The sequence below is a fragment of the Epinephelus moara genome, chromosome 5 (genome assembly GCF_006386435.1).
Source record: "Epinephelus moara isolate mb chromosome 5, YSFRI_EMoa_1.0, whole genome shotgun sequence".
Taxonomy (NCBI): Eukaryota; Metazoa; Chordata; class Actinopteri; order Perciformes; family Serranidae; genus Epinephelus; species Epinephelus moara.
In genome coordinates this window covers 38784620-38791423 of record NC_065510.1, presented here as the reverse complement: position 1 = coordinate 38791423, position 6804 = coordinate 38784620, and positions in this window count along the sequence as shown.

The window sequence follows — 6804 nt, the reverse complement described above, 5'->3', positions numbered from 1 at the left end:
CCTCGCCCTCTCAGTCAGATCCACCCCTCACTCTTCCACAGCACCAGACTTTCGCCCAAATACGGTCGCTTCTGGCTCCAGAAAGGCAAGATGGCAACAGCCAAAAATGCCAAACTTGACTCTTCTAAACAGGAGTTCACAAACCAATGGGTGACATCACAGTAGCTATGATCATTGTTTTTACAGTCTATGGTTACAGCCCTCATGAGTTATTTCACTGCTTCAGATGAATTTTGATATACTTGTTTTATTTGTAATAAATGGAGGTAAATGAAGAAGAACCTAACCCAGTTGTTTGGATCGAATTATTTAGATATTTTTAGAGGCTGTAGTCATCAGTGGTGAGTGGAGCTCAGTGTCAGTACTAATAACATCATGGTATCGACCGAAATAACCCAGTACCAAGTGGCATCAAAATTTAAAGTCAAGCAATACCTGCATGTGATCCTTTTTGTACCCACATCTAGAAAAAGTAACTATTTGTATGGTTTGGCTTGCAGCCAGTCACAGGAAGTGTTGCAAGCATGTGATTGGCCCACTGCCACAGCAGCTACAACCCATACGGTCAGTGGTGAAGTCAAGAATGCTGTGTTTTGACACAGTTGGAGTTCAGTGTGTTAAAATGCCACTGAATCATTTGAAAGTATGGCTTTACAGCACGCCTGTGGTGTCCAGTGGTATTTTACACAACTGAAGGCTTTCATATCAAATGAAGTAATGGTATTGGTGCTGGTATCATTATTTTTTAAATGTACCCAGCCCTATTGATGAGAAACTTCATCTAAATCTTCTGTCTGCTAAAAGCACCACAACAGTGTCATTTGCTTTACTCTCATCAGATCTGCTTCTTTATCTTCTGGGCACAAAAAAGCCTTGCAGAGGAGTGGGCTTCACAATTGAAGCACAAAGAAGGTTAAACTTCTGTTACAGTCTGTCAGATGTAATGTCTCTGTTTGACCACTAGGAGGTCTCATACAAACACAGGTCAATTTGTCATCACACTGCTGCGTCCTGTAGCAGGACAGCCTTTTTAATTCATACATTTGTTGCTGAAACCTTCCTCAAAACTATCCCTTAATTTAAATCTTTACACAAAGGGAAAGTTAGAACACAACAATGTAGAAACACTTCCTTAGTATTTAGGTGCTGCTTTTGCCCAACTTGACCCTACTCCCAACATGGCCAAAGCCTCCAGCATAACGTGAAATTAAAAAAAAAAATTCACACCAACAGAAAACCTTAACTCCTCTCTCAGTAAGGTCATGCAAATAAATGAATACAGAAGCTCTTTATCCAGATGATGTAAACAACCTCGCTATACCCGTCATATTTATGTTTATTTTGTAAGCGGGTTGGCTGGCACCGGGAGAGATATGGTGAATGTACAGTGTCTGTTTGGAGGAGGGAACTTGGCACATCTATGGATGTGGGGATACATGTGGTTTTACGCAGAACCTCGACAGTGAGGTCTGTGTTGGGGGTCGCAGTATTTGCTCATGAGAAGAGGGGGAAGGGTGGCAGACTTGGTTTGGTTTCCTGATTTCTAGGAACTCCTGGATCCCTTCAGCAACTTACAACCAGCAGTTAACATCTGTAAGGGGGAGGGGGGAGCAGCTCCTGAAGTCCCTAAAACAGCACACAAACACACAGAGGCAGCAGACTTTGACTGAAACTACTCAGGAGTATATACAGTTTACACATAACATCCTGTGCTTTAAAAGGACGGTTCACGCAAATATCAAAATACATATTTTTACCTCTTAACCGCAGTGCTGATTATCAGTCTAGATTGTTATTTTGGTGTGAGTTACCAAGCAGATGTATGTCCTCTCTTCAATATAATGGAAGTAGCAGGCACTCAGCTTGTGGTGCACAAAGTGCAAAAAATACACTTGAAAACTCAACAGCAATGTCTCTTTTCACAGAAATCATGACCTGTTTACAATCCACAGACTTTGTTATGAGCAGTTTCATGTAGGAACTACCCGCCAACCGTATCACCGTGAGAATGAAGCGTACATCTACTCATGTACGAGAGGCCCGTGGTCGTGACAGCATGAGATGTAAACATTAGTGACATCCTCCTCGGCTGAGCTGTAAAGTTAGCTAGCTCAGTTAGCTAGGTGAGCTAGCAGTAGATGGCAGTAGATGCATGCTTCCGTTTGTGCAGTGATAGGGTTTGCAGGTGTAGTTCAGATACTAAATAATAGTTTTTATGTAAAACTGCTCACAACAAGGTCTGTGGATTATCTTGAGTAACCGGGTCACGATTTTTGGAAAGAGACATTGCTGTTGAGTGTTTTGTAGATATCTCTACAGCCGATATCTCCATCACTCTGACACTCACACCAAAACAATTTAGACTGATAAATAGCACCACAGGTAAGTGGAAAAATATGTAATTTTGATTTTTGGGTGAACTGTCCTTTAATGATAAGTTGGATAACAGTCTAAAATCTCCTCTCCAATGACCCAAACCAAATGTAAAGGAGTGCCATTCATGTTGTTCAAATATGTTCAGGCTCAGAGCCTGATGAAGCTTTAAGCCAAACGCGTTGCTCTTCTCTATTAAATCTTGATCCTCTTTCAAAGTCCTGTCATGTTCAAAACCCTGTTGTTCAAACAAGTCCATGAACACAGTTCCCCTTACTAGCTTAATACTAAACTTTATACTTCTGTGTTTCAGCAATAAACTAACAAACTTCAGTTTATAGATTAAATAAAAGAAGGAAGTTATTAATCTGTTGTATTTGTAGGCAGCAGAGAAACTTTCCTACATAAAGAAAACCTTTTTAAGCTGACGAGTTTGTATGCTATTTGAATAAAGCTTTATTATCTCCTGATGTTGTGAAATTGACACAAAGCTCAGACATAAAGACACACTCATGCTCTCATATGTTTGTGTGTGTGTGTGTGTGTGTGTGTGTGTGTGTGTGTGTGTGTGTGTGTGTGTGGACTTACAAAATCTATAGGCCCTGAGACACCAGACATGACTTTCATGTGTAGGGCAGACACCATACACATACTGTGCACACACCGTCAGTATCATATGAAGTAATGTACAGTATGTACTCTTTGTCTGTCTGACAGTCCCGTCGCTGTTTGTCAAAGAGACAAGTGTAGATATCCGGTGCTTGATAAGAGGTCTCTATGAGGGCCTGTCTGGATGAATTTGTGGAAGCTGACATGGATTTATATTTGTAGTCCCCATATAACTGTTTCATGTTTTCTGCACTGTGGACACACTCATCAGTTAGTCTGGCTCCTAACCTCTGAATTTCCGCCCTTCTTTTTTTTTTTTTTTTACAGCAACAGAAAGTGCCACAGTGAATAAGCCTGAAGTGAAACTAGATAGCAAATGTCAGTAGGCCCATTTATTGAGGGCTTTGTAATTCTTTGGTTATGACTTAAAGCCTCTCTTCTTTTTCGAAATAAATTAAATTCAGTGTGATTAGCAGGCTAGTACATGCCGAATGCAGCACACACACTGATTGATACTGTAGATAGGAACAATCAGATTTGTTGGCTCAGATTCAGAGAGCTAATAGTTTAGATGGACAAAAAATAATGTTGGGTAAGTATAATTGTTCCCACATCCAGGAGCAAAAGAAGAAGAAGAAGAAGAAGATTTTTGTTACCTATGCAAAACGAATTTATTTGTATTTACATCCATGTAAAATTTGCATTTATGCAATATTTTCCAAGTAACTTCCAAAGGATAGTATTCATAGTCAATATCATAAAAAAAACATAGGCTATTAGTGTTGTCAGATGAAATCATCAAAATGTCAGTTATTCTGGGGGGAAAAAATCCTCGTTTTAAACATGACAAGTCACAGTAAAGCACAGGTGTTAATGATAAAATTAATGATGGCTGGATTCCATTTAGCTGCTTCAGTTTCAGGGTCCTGGTATTGTGCATCCTGACTCACTGTCGCACTGTCACGACTTACTGGGACACTTGAATAGAACAGAGCCATCATTAATTCAGTTAGTAACAATCTGCGCCTTTACCACAGTGACAGATGAAAATGTCTGCACTGAAAACAGCCTGCTATCTCTACATCTCAGTTTCAGATCGAAATGATCCTTCCACACTGATGTAGTCGTTCAGTGTGACTCACTGTTGCTGCTCTTCAGAACTCTCAAGTTGATGTCTTAGTAACTCGTGTACTGATGACAGGTGTAGTTACGCTCACACATGCACATACACAAAGCACATTCAGCCTGTCTGTGGGTGTGTTAACAGTGTGGGGTGATGGTGGGTGTAGCAGAATATGTAATCCAGCTGCTTTTTCAACATTCCAGTGTTACCTCCAGCAGCTCTTAGCCTACTAGGAGCTAGGCTGAGGTTGTCCCCCCTCTACACACACACACACACACACAGGAAACATCTTATCAGTCTGATTAATCTCTTAAATATTACCGTGCGGCTATGTCTTTCAAAGCAAAACTGTCTCCACTTCACAGACAAGGATCACAAACTGATGTAGGACAATCACTCCATTCACCACTGAGGCTGCACTGATAATTCAGTCTTTGTCACAACACCCCAATATTTTTCAGCCGGATTGCTTCCATGATAATGAGCGACATATAGGGGGGAAAGTCAGGAATACTCTGAATCACTTTTCTGATTTAAGACACTTTGGAACTGCGTATATCTTCCGGGAGCAACATAAATCTTCAGAAAAAAGGGGATAACAAGTGATGCAGAGCACTGTCTCCCAGTGAATATCACTTCCTTGGAAAATATGACAGAGGCCCTAAATGCACAGCTCAGGTTATCATCTTTCTATGACATATTTTGCATCATTAGGTATGGTGATACTTTGTTTTGCAAATGCTCTGTTTGCTTTTGAAAAGGAACACAATGCTGTGGCTCTGGACATATGTCAACCTGATGTTTTACATTTGAATACTTTAGGTCTAAATAAATACTGATGTATGATGCTATAGCAGCGTACGCCTGACTTTTAAATATCCTAACTTCTCAAAAGCAATTCAGATGCAGCATCAGTCGACTGTCTCACAATCTACCGAAAAGGCCTTATGACATTTTGACTGGTTTTATTTAGGAGTGAGTGATCCTTGTTTAAATTTCTAAATTTGTTTACTGCATTTAGCTTTTCCTTTAAAAGGTAGCGTCTCATTTTTTTAAAGTCTGTCTGAAAACAATTCTGACATGCCCGTATATGTACATTAAAACTTTTTGGTTGTCATAATCACTTCCACTGTTCATACTGGCTGATAAAAGATCCCTGCTTAACACACTTTAAATGTAAATGGTGTAGGGCAAAATCCACAGTCGTCATTCCAGAGTGTAGATTAGGCAAAGTTATTCAAAGCAAATGAGTATCTTTTAATGTCACTCTCTTTTTGTTTCCCTTGACAGTGTTTCCCTGCTGAGCTTCAGTGGAGGGGCAGTAACACCAAGAGGGATTATTTTATTTTATTTTTTTACTGAAAAGACAGAAGTTTGAAAGATATCAACTTGATTTCTCTAACTCAAACTGTTGAAACCTCATTTTAGCTTCTAATAAACTTTGGTATATATTTCTGCACAAAAGGAGGACTGTGTCCCCCGTCAGTTACATTGAAAATACATTAAGAGTGGGTTATCTTAATGACAAGTGTGGACAAGAGAAAAGATTACAGGAAGCAAAAACTGCTTCAATGTGCATATGGGGACCTGACAATTGTTTAAGACAGACCTCAAAAATCGTGAATCTATCCTCTAACCAAATGCCAAATACAGCCACATGTCCAGTTTGTTGAAAAATGGAAACCATCTTGCATTGCATTACCATTCCTGGCTTCATTACAACTTTTCCATAAACTAATGAGAGAGAGAGAGAGAGAGAGAGAGAGAGAGAGAGAGAGAGAGAGGGAGAGGGGGAGAGGGAGAGGGGGCTGCAACCCAAATTACAAAAAAATATAAAGATATTAAATGAAAAGATTTGGGGTATTTATTAAAGGAATACTTCACCCCTCAAATGACCATTTATCAATTATCAGTTACTCATGCTGTGTTGTGTTGAATTTGTGATGAAACCTTGCATGTCGCCACAATGAACAAATCCGTTAAACGCAGAAAATTTGCAGCGACGACTTTTGAAAACAACAAAACTACATAAAACATCGGTTTACAAACTCCCACACAACTCATAGTATAATCCAAGTCTCATTTATCCAGCTGTATGCTGAGTGCTTCTCCAACACATGCATTTGCATTAAAAACCTAACTATTTAAAACTGAACTAAAGGTGAAACTGACCTATGCTCCCATCAGAGCCAGACTCCATTGACAAAAACAATAGTTTTACCTTGCTGAACACAGGAGCAGCTGGTCTACTGCTGCCACAATCAGTAAGTTTGTGTTATTGTGTGACTTTGGTGAACTGATGGAGGCAGCAGTAGACCAAAAGCTCTTGTGTTCAGCAAGGTAAAACAACAGCTTTGTCTTTTGAAGACAGCATAGGCATAAACGTGGTTCTGTATGACTTCACTTCCTCCAAAAATTTTTCAGTTTTTGGATGCTTTGTTCACAATGAAGGCATGCAAGAAAGTTTTCTGCACATGGTTCTACCACAGTGTGATTAGATATACAAATGGCCATTTGGGGGGGTGATATATTCTTATAGTATATCCATTATTCATTTACGAGTGAGTAATTTTACATTGTTTTTTACTCCTTGGACTGGATTGATGTGTTCGAGTGTAAATACCTAAGTTGCTACTACTTAAATATTTTTAGTATGAATAGTAATGAAAATAGTACTTGAAATAAAGTTATCCTCTTGT